We start from the raw sequence: 13,718 nt of genomic DNA, 5'->3' as shown, positions 1-13,718 counted from the left end.
ACTATGTGTTAAAGCCCTGAGATTTCTGTAGATTTGTTATTATTGATTCTTAGAGAAGGAGCCTCTGATTGGGAATGTGAACCTGATTCCCTAAAACCCTTAATAAAAAAGTGAGGCATATTTTATTGATCAGTCTAGAAAATTCTTTCTGCAACTGAGGGTCCTGCATTCACCACCTCCTATTGCTTAATATGGAGTCTCATTCAACTTCATTAATGTAAACACTTCATCATTCAAATGAACTCTCTTTAGTTCCTCTAGCCATAAGATATAATTAGGATATAATACACCCAGAGGAGTGAAATTATCTTTCTGTATATCATCACACTTTTACCCATACTCGTTTCTCCCCCAAAAGTTCCTTGAGTGTTATGCTGCATAATGGAAGGCTCCTGTCTAAGTGGTTAGGCTGCTCCAGCTACTCCAAAGGCTGCCTAGGGATGATATAGGAATTCCTTTTTCTCTTCCTTTTTATCTTTAGGGCTCAGAAGGATTTACAGACTCTGAAGTAGAGTCAAGAGATAGAATTTCAGGGAACTTTGTGTCCCTTATTAGGGCTTCCATAGTCTATGGGCATAAACCATGTAAATCCCATGGTTGTCAACAGTTCAAACCCAACCAGATGACTTTCTCCATCCTCAGTGGAGATGTCTGCCACCTCCTCAACCTCTGTGGGGGGTGCTCTACAACCAAGACAAATTGTGCTTGCTTCATAGTGGGTACTAGTTAGGGAGTGTGAGTGGAACAAAACAGCATAATATCATATTACAAGAGAGCTCTATTGGGGAAATGTATAAGCATATACACAGCCCTGTAAAGTACTCAACAAGCTGTAGAGAGGTTACAAAGACTTGGGCACTGCTAGATGCACCCTGGGCCATAAGAACCTGACAACAGGACCTGGGAAACGACTAGCACAGTCCCTTAATGGCAGAAGTCCTTATTCCACACCCTCCAAATTTGTCACCCCACTTTAGCTGAATACCTTCATTGAGAGAGTGCTGCCTTAATCAAGGCTACATAAATTAGAAGAGTGTAAAGGTGGGGGGAAAAAAGCATTACAAATAATCATATCTGGACAACAGGCATAAATCAAGACTGTCGTGGGCTAACTGATACATATGGTCATCGCACCTTTAACCACAAGGTGGTCCATTTCATATTCTGGTAGTTTTAACTTTGGTTGATGTTCATCCTGTCACACCTAAAGGTCATTGTCAGTTTTTCTATGGCTGGGCATCCACTTGGATGTTCAGAGAACATGCCATATGGGTTGTTAAATATTTCGATTTCATCACCATTTAGAATGTGTTTTCTTTTATGAAACCAAAATCTATAACTTAACCCATTGATTCTAATGCTCTCTCTCTTGTCACCATGCAAAGCCAATTTAATTCTCCAACCCACATTCCTCACACACAGCATCCATTTAAATATTTGAAGATAGCTATTTGAGAAATCAATGTCAAACTTGAAATAAAGCTTTAGACAATCTGGGACTTCCAAAATACTGTTATAAGGAATTAAATGTAAAAAAAAAAAAAAAAAAGCAACTCTAGAAAAGGTATAAGAAAATATCCATGTATATTTATTTATTCACCCTCTAAACTGGAAAGAAATTTCTTATATTTAACCACATTAAAGAAAAATAGAAAAGGTTAAAATTTTTGAATACATTAAGGTTTACAACTTCTATAGACAAACTGATGATAATAACAAGTCAAAGAAACTAAAAAAATATACTTAACAGATGTGCTAAAAGATCAACATCATGGTATCATACAAGTCGACAAAGAAAACACTAGTTGGCCAAATTAGGTTTAAAAAAAAAGAATTCATGGGGTGCCTGCGTGACGCAGTCATTAAGCGTCTGCCTTCGGCTCAGGGCGTGATCCTGGCGTTATGGGATCGAGCCCCACATTGGGCTCCTCCGCTATGAGCCTGCTTCTTCCTCTCCCACTCCCCCTGCTTGTGTTCCCTCTCTCGCTGGCTGTCTCTATCCTGTCAAATAAATAAATAAAATCTTAAAAAAAAATAATTCACAAATGCATAAATTCAAATGATTAATAAACTTGGAAACTGTGTAATCTCACTAATAACCAAAGAAATGCAGATTAAAATAACAAGTTATGAATTTCCTCTCTTAATAGGAAATATTTTTCAGTAATACCAAACACCAGAGAAGGGTGGATGAAACATGGATTCTTAGCCATTTACCAGTGGAAGAAAAATATTGAAAAACAATTTAGCATACATATGAAGAGATTTTGTGCAAGTAGACAGTGCTTTGATGAAATGAATAGGAAAAAGGCTTCTGCACACAAACGTGCATCCCAATCATATTTATAATAGTGAAAATTTAGAAGCAATCTAAATCTTGAGCAGTGAGTGGCTGTGATTTATCTTCCCAGTGAAACAGTATGTGTTTTTAGGAAATGGTGTTTTTGAAGACTAAAAACATAAAGCAAATACTTACTCTCCTAAATGACAAAAACAGGCAAAAATGGGAAAAATAGATAAAATGCAAGAGTATCTTAAAAGATTATGCAGGGAAAACAGTCTGGAAGGAACTTATAAAAGTTATGTTAACAGGGTTTGTCTCTGGGTGGTGGAAATATGGATAATATTTTCCACCCCCTGGCGATTTTGTTGTCAGAAAAAGCTTATTTAAAAAAAAATATTCATGTAAAGACAATTATAGCTTCTCCACTGATCCTTCTTTGCTCTTCTATCTGAATAACTCCAGTTCTTTCAGCTTCTCTTCCTTTGGCTTTGTTCTGTGACCCACCTTATCCTTCTGCATGTGTGATGGAAACTGAATGAAATACTTCATGTTTGAGATAAGCAGTGAAGAGCAATGAAGAGCAGTGAAGAGCATCTCTCTCATTCTGGACACTATTGATATCATTGAACTTTATTGCTTCTTTGCCGTCATTTCCAGTATTGATTTGTACTGAATAAAACTCTCTAAGTGAATGGATCTGAACAGTTTTTTTTTTTTCTCTGCACCTCACCTGAGTAATGTAACCTCATGCACATTAATGGTGGTGGGTCACTCAAGGCAAGAGGTCGGGCAGGGAAAGGAGTGGGTCCATCAGAAGATTAGGATGAGAATGAATGGTGGGCAGGTGTGCATACATGTGAGATGCTGGAGTGAAAAAGGCTGAGCCCTTGCCATATTCTCTTGTTCCTTTCTTCCTAACACATAGAGTTCCCAGCCTTCCTTAAAGTTAGATGGTCCTGTAACTGAGTTCTAACCCATGGAATAAGAGAAAGGGAGTGATGTCTGCCATTTCAAAGCTACACGATTATCTCCTATACAAAATCCTTCATGGTCCTTCTCCCTCTGACCAGCTGAAATAGAGAAGGGATATTGGATTGAATTGGATTTTGGAAGCTGGGGATGTTGGCAGCTACATACTGAAGATGGCAGGGCTCTGTCAACCTGGATACCTGAAGGATTGTATGGATGAGGGCCACTCTGTCACATCTGCTCACCTTCCCTGCATTGTTAAGTAAATAATAAATATTCTTTGCGTGTTAATAATTCCATAATTTGGGATCTACTTATTAGAGCACGTAGCCAACATTAACTAATATAATATCCAGTGTGGCCCTCCAGGTGATCTTGGTATTTCCTTGTTTTTCTTTTTTCTTTTTTCCATCTTCTCTGCACCAAAGCAGAGAATTTTTCCAAAATGTTTATCCTCAAATGCTTCAGACAAGACAGAAGAAGCCATGCTATATGTATGCTGTAGGTATTATGGACCATGATGTCAGGCTTCATATTTAATATATTAATGAATTTCAACTTGTGGAATGTATCTTATCATTTTGGCTTTTGAAACACCTATTTCATCTTAATTGTAATCATTCTTAATTTCTTGCCCTCTTCACATTTAATAAGCATCCCTTCTATATTATCAGAAAAGTTCATTACTAAAAATTATGAACTGGCTACATTAGTGAGAAGTTAAGTAGTTTACTAAGAATATAATTTAGAATATGGCTGTATATTTACTTTCAAACATTTTACCTGGAGAAAATGCTATTGTTTTTATCAATTAGCTTTTGTTGTATTACAAGCCATGCCAAAATTTAGTGGCATAAAACAAAACACTTATTATTACCCATTGTTCTCTCTCCTGGCTGCTCGGCTGCAGCTGGAGAATCCAGAATGGCCTCACTTCCAGATCTGGGACCTCACCTGAAATGGTGGGAAAATCTAGAAGGCTGGAATCTCTCCCTCCACCAGGAGGCTAGCTCAGGCTTGTTTGCATTGTAGAAGAGGGTTCTCAGGAATAAAAGAAATGGAAAGCTCCTTAGCATCAGTGTGGGAGGCCCTACCCATAGACCTGTCCACAGAGGGAAATCATGGTGGGTGCTTTGCAAACAATAACCACAGTGTTCTTATTTGTTTATGTAAATGTATTTGCAATTTATATCTACACCCCAAATTATGGAATTATAGCATGTAAAAGAAGTACAGATCCAATATAAGACTCAAGTAATGAAGTATTGGGATTCAAAGGACCCCTACACTAACACACCTGGGCTAATGGACACTACTACAACTGAACACGAAGTGTAGCTTTGAGTTTGTTATTAGGCAGGTGAGGAGGAGGTAGAGTTCCTGATGAATTCCAGCTTCACAATTCAAGCCTGTTACATGATGGCACGCAGCATCTGCAGTAGTACGTCATATCTCAAGTCTTCCCTTCCCATTTTCTCGACTTTCCTTCCTGTTTGCTTTCCCTGATCCTCTCTCCTTGTGCTCATAGTGGATGGTAGCAAGGTAGGAAACTGGCAAGAGAAGGCAGTGAGAGAAACAGAGAAGGGGACTGGGAAGAAGATAAAGCAACATAGAGGGGTAACAGGGAAAGAGGCAATGAATAGGGTAGGCATGGGGTCCTTGAAAAAATTCATATAGAAAATTAATTTTCAGAAGAAACTCAAGCTTGTGGCAGGGTCTTTATCTATTCATGCTGTTCCCTCTTCCTGGAATGCTGTTCCTGAAGACCTTTGCCTGGTTCTGTTTTTCATGTCCCTGAGACCTCTGCTCTGACCTCACCTTGTCCTAGAGGCCTTCCTGGCCTCTCTTCCCCCAGACTCTTCTCATTCTTTATTCGCTTATGCTCAGGCTTCTTTTCTTCCTGGCTGTATTCAGCCTCCGAATTCATTAACTTGCTCACGTGTTTATCTTGTGACTCATGCACTAGTATCTGCATAATGGTTAAGATCTTGAGCTGGAGCACCTAGGTTCCAAATCTGAGATCTACATCTTACCGTTTTTAACTTTTTCTTAGTCGCTTCATCTGAAAAGCAATAATGCTGCTACTATTGAGTCGTGAGTTTGAAATGCATCATTGCATATCCTGTACTTGGCACAGTGCCTGGCAGATGGTCAAACCTCGGTAACTCTTAGCAATTATTGACTCATTCATCACGGTGTCTTTTTTTTTTTTTAAGATTTTATTTATATATTTACTTATTTGAGAGAGCGAGAGAGAGTGTGTGAGAGAGAGAGAGAGAGAAAGAGAGAGCACAAGCAGGGGGGAGGGGCAGAGGGAGAGGGAGAAGCAGACTCCCTGCTGAGCAGCGGGCCAGACACTGGATCCTGTGACCTTGGGATCCTGACCGAGCCGAAGGCAGATGCTTAACCAACTGAGCCACCCAGGTGTCCCCATCACTGTCTTTAGCCCCTGGAAGAGTGGCTGCCAAGTAAACAAGATGCTCAGTCAATATTTTTATTTTTATTTTTTTATTTTTTTAAAGATTTTATTTATTTATTTGACAGAGATAGCCAGCGAGAGAGGGAACACAAGCAGGGGGAGTGGGAGAGGAAGAAGCAGGCTCATAGCGGAGGAGCCTGATGTGGGGTTCGATCCCATAACACCGGGATCACGCCCTGAGCCAAAGGCAGACGCTTAACCGCTGTGCCACCCAGGCGCCCCCAGTCAATATTTTTAAGATAAATAAATGTTAGTTAAATATCGGATAAATATAATAATCACCATTAACTCTTACTGAGTGCTGCTACTCTTTGCTGGGCATCACACTGTGCAACAAAACTATGAAAAAGTGATTCTTCTCCTTCCTCTTTTACATCTGAGGAATCCGAGCCTTGGATTAATGATCCAAGGTCATAAAGCTGGTGTATAACAAAGCCAGGGCACAACAAACCCAGGTTTCATGTGATGCAAAACACATATTCCTTACCATTTTTCTATGCTGCTTCTTAATTTACCACATTTTAATGAACACTACATTATAGCTATTTTATCTTAATTCTTGAAAGACTATAATTCAAAAATACCTTCTTGATATATCCTATTATTTGTTAAACACAATATATATATATCTTTTTGGTCTGACATTTTAACCTGAACTTCAATGAAAGCAAGACAAAAATAGTAGACCTGGAAGTGTAAGCTAATTTCTTTGACATGATATTTTGGTCCAGTATAGCCCTTTATCCTTAGCGAGAGCTCCCTGACCAGTGCTGCCCACTGGCGTATATCACGTCTCCATATCACAGTCTATAGTAGCTAGGTTAGTATGGCGATAGTTGTGGTTACTCAACATTTCACAGCAGTGAAATAACTAGTCTTTTTGTAGAGGCAACAAAGAACCTGTTGAATGATTCTTTCTCTAGGATAAAGACCAAAATATTCAAATTTCTGCTCTGTTGTAGTTTTTGTTGTAGTTCTCTGCCTCGTTCCTGTCAGTTAAAACAAAACTGGGATACTTGCACAAAGAGAAGTGTAGGGAAAAAATTCAATGAAGTATGCCTGAAATAAGACAGCGGTGCGGCAGCTAAGCCAACTTTATTTGAAATGTGCTTCTGGGTTGGTTTTTTTGTTTTGTTTTGGTTTGGTTTGGTTTTTTGTTTGTTTTGCCATCAGTGAATGGCAAAGGTAATTTACAAGTTCTCTAGGCACAGTTAGTAAAATGGTCAATTGGTAGAGTTGTGGCCGACAGGAAAAGGAGATTTGAGGTGTTCTTTTCCCACTGCCAGGACATGAAGAAAGTCTAAGCAACGTTACATGCTCAGTAAAGCCCAACAGCAATGCTTGAGCACCACAAACACAACCCTTACTCAGACCTTCACAGAAAGAGGTATGTAATGTTGACCAGGGTGGGCTTTGCCATAAAGTGAGACCTTTAAAATCATAGCATTCTGGAATATACTGTCCAAATTTGTAAGGAATTGCTAGTCTTCAAAGATATTAATATTTCCTTAAAAATAACCAAAGATCCTCTACTAGTAACGAAATGTTTTGGTACTTCAGTCTTGGGTAGGGAATTAATGACCCAGAGTTGAGATTGTTCCAGTCCTTATTTCCAGAGGGCTTACAATTAATAAAAATGCAGAATTTTAGCAGCACTCTTCATGTATTCATTCCTAGCACATACTTATGGCATTGCTGTTTATTGGACTATGTTGACTCTTGGATGTGTAGATAATATTGTTGCTATTGGGATGGTGTCCAGAAATTAATTTTCAAACATTAAGCATGATCTGTGACAGTTGTCTTAATAGTTGAGATGATGATGATGATTTTACTGTGTATCATTTGCCCACTATAGGGAAAATGATTCTTATTCTTGATTTTGGCCAAGTGATAAATGATTTCTCTCTATGTAGAGATTAAAAGGAGCAGAAGAGCTATGAGAAAACTTGGAGGTCCCCCTATATGTAGAGTTACAACCACTAATCAAGCTACTACCACAAGTTGCACACAGACAGAGACACAGACACACACACACGTTCATACACATACACTCACATGCACAACTATGAACACAGGCACACACACACACATACACCTATGAACACACACACCATATACATCTTTTAATGAGTACCTTTTTAGAATCAAATAATCTGTTGGTAAAGTAAATACTGCTTCTCTCATTTGGTTATCGCAAGTGCTTTACTCAGCAAGACTAATCACTCACTAAGACTAAGTAAGAGTCAATCAAGAATAAACACTAGGAGAAAAAAAAAGAATAAACACTAAAAACATGACCGTGCTGCCCCTAAAAATTTTTTTCGTTCACAGCGTATTTTTTAATGAAGTGATTACTTTAACTGGTCAGGACAAAATGCCAAGTGACTCAGTGACAATGAAATTTTTCCATGAAATCTAATTACTAACAGCAAGTAGGATGAATTTTTTCTTATAATATATAAAAACCAATTTATCATTTTTAAGCAAATTAGAAGAGATATCTATATGATTACTGAGAATTCATTATTATTCCCCATTTTTGTATTTTGTATGCTCTGTTTCCTTTAGGAAAATGTGAAGACTGGAATTCTAAGAAGTTCGGCAGTTATTATAGCTCTTCATCACAGGGAAGCATAATCTACTGTTCACTTGTCTTCACAGTCATTCGAAAGCTATTTGGAGCAGTGTTTGATGAAGAGGCTAGATTAGTTGCCTATTCCCCTCCCTCGCTCCTGGGTCTGCATTTGGGTGAAAATGTAGCTACTGTTTCCTCAGAGGGCTATAAATGAAATGACCTCTGGTAGGTCATGGAGCTAAAAGGTCAGGAGAAGAAAAACGGTCTATTGGAAATGTCCCTGGTTTCACAATTTTAGAAGACATACTTCCATTTTTAAAGCTTGACATTTAGTTCCCATTTACATATTAAGAACATTGTTTCTCCTCCAGGAAAAATCCCATGTATTTCTCTTTTTTTTTAATCCCATGTATTTCAGAATCACTGGTTGGGGGCGTATGAGATGGAAGGTGAAGGAGAGGGAGAAATGGTAATTTAAAATATCACAATGGTGAATTGGAGGAGCACCCCATATTAGCAACCATATACCACCTGTGAAAGACATTGAAGGAAGCTGATCAGTCACTTACAAGACCACTGAGTCTGAAGTAGATGTTGGTTTGGTTGAGATATCACTGATGTGTGTAGCTAGATATTGAAAGCCCCCAGGTACTCTTTTTAAGCAGATTGGCATGCAACAACACAACAGAGTTCGTGTGGGTTTGTCTTTCTTTCTTCTTTAATGGCCTTCGCCTGCTTTGCCAATGTAAATAATAAAGCAATTAAAATTTATTAATATTGCATCAGTCTTGACTGTTCCCTAACTACCAGGTTTGCATGCTTATCTTTATTTTGGAAAGCAAACAGGATTTATAGTCTTTAAAAATTAACCCACTTGGCCACAGGTTTGATGAACGCTACTATAAATTACAGTCAGTGAGTTCACCATTCTGATGAGTACCCTTTAAAACCTTCAGAGGGAATACAGTTGGGGAAAGGTGTATGATCCTAGGGGTCAGAGATCTTCCGTTCTGCCTCCTCACTGACATTGCCCATGACCTGGAAGGGTCATTTTTTGGTCTTTGAAAATGTCAATGTCCCTGCCTAGATGAAAGTATGAAGTTAATGTGAATTTCAATTTCCTTTCACTCAACTCTCTATGGGGCAAAGGAACAGGGAGGAGGCTGAGGGAAGAAAGCCTGCGTCTGCCCAAGGCTGGAAGTCCTCAGTATTGCTGCCTTGCCACCTTCCTTCACTCCTCACTCCCCCTTCCTCCTGAGTCCCTCTGAGCCAGGATGCCAGGGCTCTGAGCACCTTTTCCTCTTCACTTGCAGGCACCCACCCTCATTTACAGATGTGTCCTCTCCACCATACCAGAGTAGCACTGATTCTTGGCCTGTGTGAAGTGGTTTGGTAGAAAAAACATGGACTTTTGGAGTCAGACAGACCTAGGTCTCCTCTGCTTTACCTCCCACCATCTTGGCTTGGGTCAAGTCCCCAGGACCCAGAGGTTGGGGCTCCCCTTCTTGATACCAGGTTGATAATGACTACCATACAGGGTTGTTGCCAATATTAGAAAAGGCTATGCAGTGGGGCCTCTGACCCAACTCAGCTGTAATTCCCTCCTTTCCTTTCCCCTGTGTGTTATCTTTTACTTCACATTAGACTTTGCTGTCCTGTATTTCACCTCCTTGATTTCAGACACTTCATATACATAGCCTCATTTAATCTTCCCCAAGCTCTTTTAAGTCATGATATGACTATGAAAGATAATTTTCAAGACATGGATCGAAGATTTTATGTAAGTCATTAATTAAGAAGGGAATTGCTAGAAGTTCAAATTCAGTTTTAATGTATAGAGACATATATTCTTAACCAGACAGAATTGATTTGTGTTGCCCTTAATAAGACTAATACATGTGTCTGCAAGCAACTTATCAATTTTTTGTAAACTTGCTTCTATCTCTACCAAATTGTAAAACAGCTTCATTGGAGACTATCAATCTGATAACCCCTGAATGTCCATGGAGCAATGCTCAACAAGCCATTGAAAGGACACTCATGGATCTCTTAGGCCCATTTCAAAGTCTTTCACAATTTCCCTGGGCTTAAGCATTCCCACTTGACAGACAAGTAAACTAAAGATCGAACTGTTAGATAATGTGGCCGATGTCTTTACGTAGTAGGTCTGGATGAGGCTCCAGGTCAGCCTGGCTCCTTACCCTTGGTGACTCTCCCCCTGGGCCACACGAAGCCTGCTTTGTTCTCCATGTTGGTGTCTCCTCCAACTCTGGCAGGGGATGTGGACAAAGAAAGAGAAGGAATTCTCAAAGAGCGTCTGGCAGAGGGGCCAAGCTCTGTGCTCAGCTTCCTGAGGAGCCATGTTCCTCAAGTCCTTGGGCCCCTGGAGTAGGGGACTCCCATTTCGCCCTTCAGTCTCTCTAGCATGAGGTTCTAGAGAAAGTGGGCATGGGGATCCCTGTTCCCGCATGCAGGGGCTTGTGCCCAGATGTCCCTGAGATTGCCTGAAGGCAGGTAACTTGTCTCATCTGGCCTCTGGAGAATGATAGGGTTGAGAATGAGAATAGTCCCAGGCCATTGTATTTTTGGAGTATTAGAATCTGTCCTTTCCTTTCTCCCACTGTACTTTCTGTAGGTAGTAGACCCTCCTTCTCCCAGGCTCCCAGCATCAGACTGAGCCTGCGGCCTCCCAGCTCATACTTGCCTGGAAGTGAAATCTGGGGAAGCTGTGATGAGGGCAAACATAGGGTGAGGCCCAGAAGGGGAGAGAACAAATATATCTCAATCTGGTGTATTTCCAAATGGGTTACCAGGTCTCACGGATACCTTCAGGGATGCTGAGACTACTGCTTCTTCAAGCAATCTGTGATGGGGGATGGGGACAGGAAAAGGGAAGAATTTATCCATAGGCTTCCATCTGCTACTGGCCTCATTTACTGGCTCCCAGTCTCGTGGCAGTCACCAGAAAGCTGGATCATAAAGCCACAGCAGTGACAGCCAAGGCTTGGCCACAGTGGGGTGTGACAGGGGCACAATCTGCCGAGAGCCAATCCAGGTGAGGGCCTCAGTGAGAAGGGAGAGCTGTGGTGTAGGAAGTGAAGACACAGGAAAGGTGCTGACAGGATGTGCTTGCCAGCCCAGAAGGGGCAGGGACTGAAGCCATAGCAGGCTGACAGGAGGAGGGTATGGTGGTCTTCCACTGGCCATGGGGCTCAGCAGCCCCATGATAATCTGGAGTTCACAGAATGCCCACAGGAATGGGGTTGGCACCAAACCATCTTTCTAGCATCTGGAGGGTCATCTCTGACATGGAGCAGAAAACTGGGTCTGAGAGAATCCAGGGAGGCCCATAGCCCATGGCCGGCACTCCAGGCACTGAAGCTGCTGGTGGTGTCTTTGCTGGCACCCCTCCTTCAGGCTAGTTCTAGACGGAGAACCTGTGTCCATTCCACTCACCTCAGAATGCCAAGGTATTTACATTTGATGTTTCTAAATTCTCTGACTTTCTGATGGGTGGGATTTCAGGCAGGGTAAGAGAGATACTTTGTTGGCCATGAGACCTTCCAACTTAACGTACCTTTTTTTACCTCAAGGACTTTATTGTAAGGGCTTATCTGTGATGGGAAAAGTCAAATGACAGAAAGGGAGGCCACTGGCAGCCTTTCCCTGCAAGGAAGTTGTGGGCTGGTTCTGCCTCCTTCTTCCCAGTCACTTTCCCCTCTGACTGGAACAGTTGCTTCTTCCAGCCCCCCAGCTCTAAGGGGTCTGGTCTTCAGTGACTAGGGGCTGGTTGGGTGAGAGCTGGATCCCTGCCTCCTCTGGTTACAGGTCTGGAATTCTCATTTCCTTCCTTACTTTCCTTCTCCCAGTGGGTCCTGGAAATACAGACTAGTTCTTCTAGAATTAGTCTCAGCGTCTACTTTGTGCTTTGTTCTTCTGGGAATCTGGTGGGAATGGGGGTCAAAGTGAGCCTCTTAAGCAGCAGGTCAGCCATCCAACATTTGTCAAGTATGGATTTTACAGCAAACATTGGAGCAGGGGCTGAGGAATCTGACAGCAAAGCAAGGTCCTTGTCTTTTAAGGACTGGAGTTTACTAGAAGAAATTCCACATGCAAATGAAAGGATGCACCAATCTCAAAGACAGATTTTTATATATAGGGTGCCTGAGCACTCAAAGGAGAGAGTGGCCAATTCTACCTGGGCAGTGGGGTTTGGTGGGAGGGATTCCTGAACTGAGCATGGGAACATGAGTAGGTGTTTTGCAAGAAGAAGAAAAGGAAGAAGCAGTGGGCTGGGGAGGATCTTCCTGATAGAAGGCACCGCACATGGAAAAAATGGCGGGTCCTGGATGCCACCCTAGGGTAACTGCAACTCCTTCATGGATCACTGTTCACTGGTCCCCTCTCAGCCTTCTGCCAAAGAGAGAGGTGCCCAGCTCTGAGATGTGTGGCATTCTTCACGTCAGACCTAAAATATTCTATTAATTTCTATTGCCTCTCAAAAACTGTATATTTTATATAAGTTAATATTTTACTGTCAGATTCTTCAAACTCATGTGAAGTTCTTCCTTTCTAGTGCACAGCACTGACTTCTAACTCTCTCCTGGCCTCAATGAGGGCTCTGAAGTACTTGTTGGTAGTAGCTCATCTTCAAGACTTCCAAGGTGGAGGCCCTTCACCAGCTCAAGCATGGCTGCTCTGCTCCACCCCTCAAATAAGACTCAGCTCTTAGGAGTTTCAACATCTGGTTGATTAAACACTGTTATCTCAATTTATGAATTTTAGAAGCTCCACTGAGGCTGACCACAGCTGACACTGTCTGCAACGTGCACTCCAGCACTATGCAACCGCTCCAAAAACGGGACAGCAGCTCTCCATTACTGCAACCTCCCTGTGCCTTTGAGGTGACAGTGTAAGGATTTCCACGGCTCCTCCAATCTAAGTCTACTTCCCTGTACTGATGGACAACACATTGACAGTCATGAGGATACCTGGCTGGGGACCAGAACGATGATGTGATCTAGGGTGTGATCCAAGGCTCCCAGACAAGATCTTCATTGCATGACCAGATGTTGGCTTTCCCCTCTGTGGCCACTGTTCTCAGTCATATTACGCTCAAAGCATGCAGCATTAGAGACAAATGTATATTTTATCAGGGAAATTAACTCTATGTGTGCTGGAGCACTCTCCAACCTCCACACTGAGAGCTCTCCTCCACATCCCTCTTATGGAACACACTCTATTAGACATACCTCCATACCTGACAATCTCCTGGCTCCTACCATTACACCTGGAAACAAAGACCCCTCCAGTTATCAGGACCCAGAATTACAAAGAATGACTGCATGATGCTTGTTATGGCCACACAGGCTCCTCCCATTGCCCGGGACTCGCTGGCCAGGCCAACT

This window comes from Ursus americanus, chromosome 9, assembly GCF_024610735.1.
Source record: "Ursus americanus isolate L20-20 chromosome 9, mUrsAme1.1.p, whole genome shotgun sequence".
Classification (NCBI taxonomy): domain Eukaryota; kingdom Metazoa; phylum Chordata; class Mammalia; order Carnivora; family Ursidae; genus Ursus; species Ursus americanus.
Note: the sequence above shows the minus strand (reverse complement) of the source record.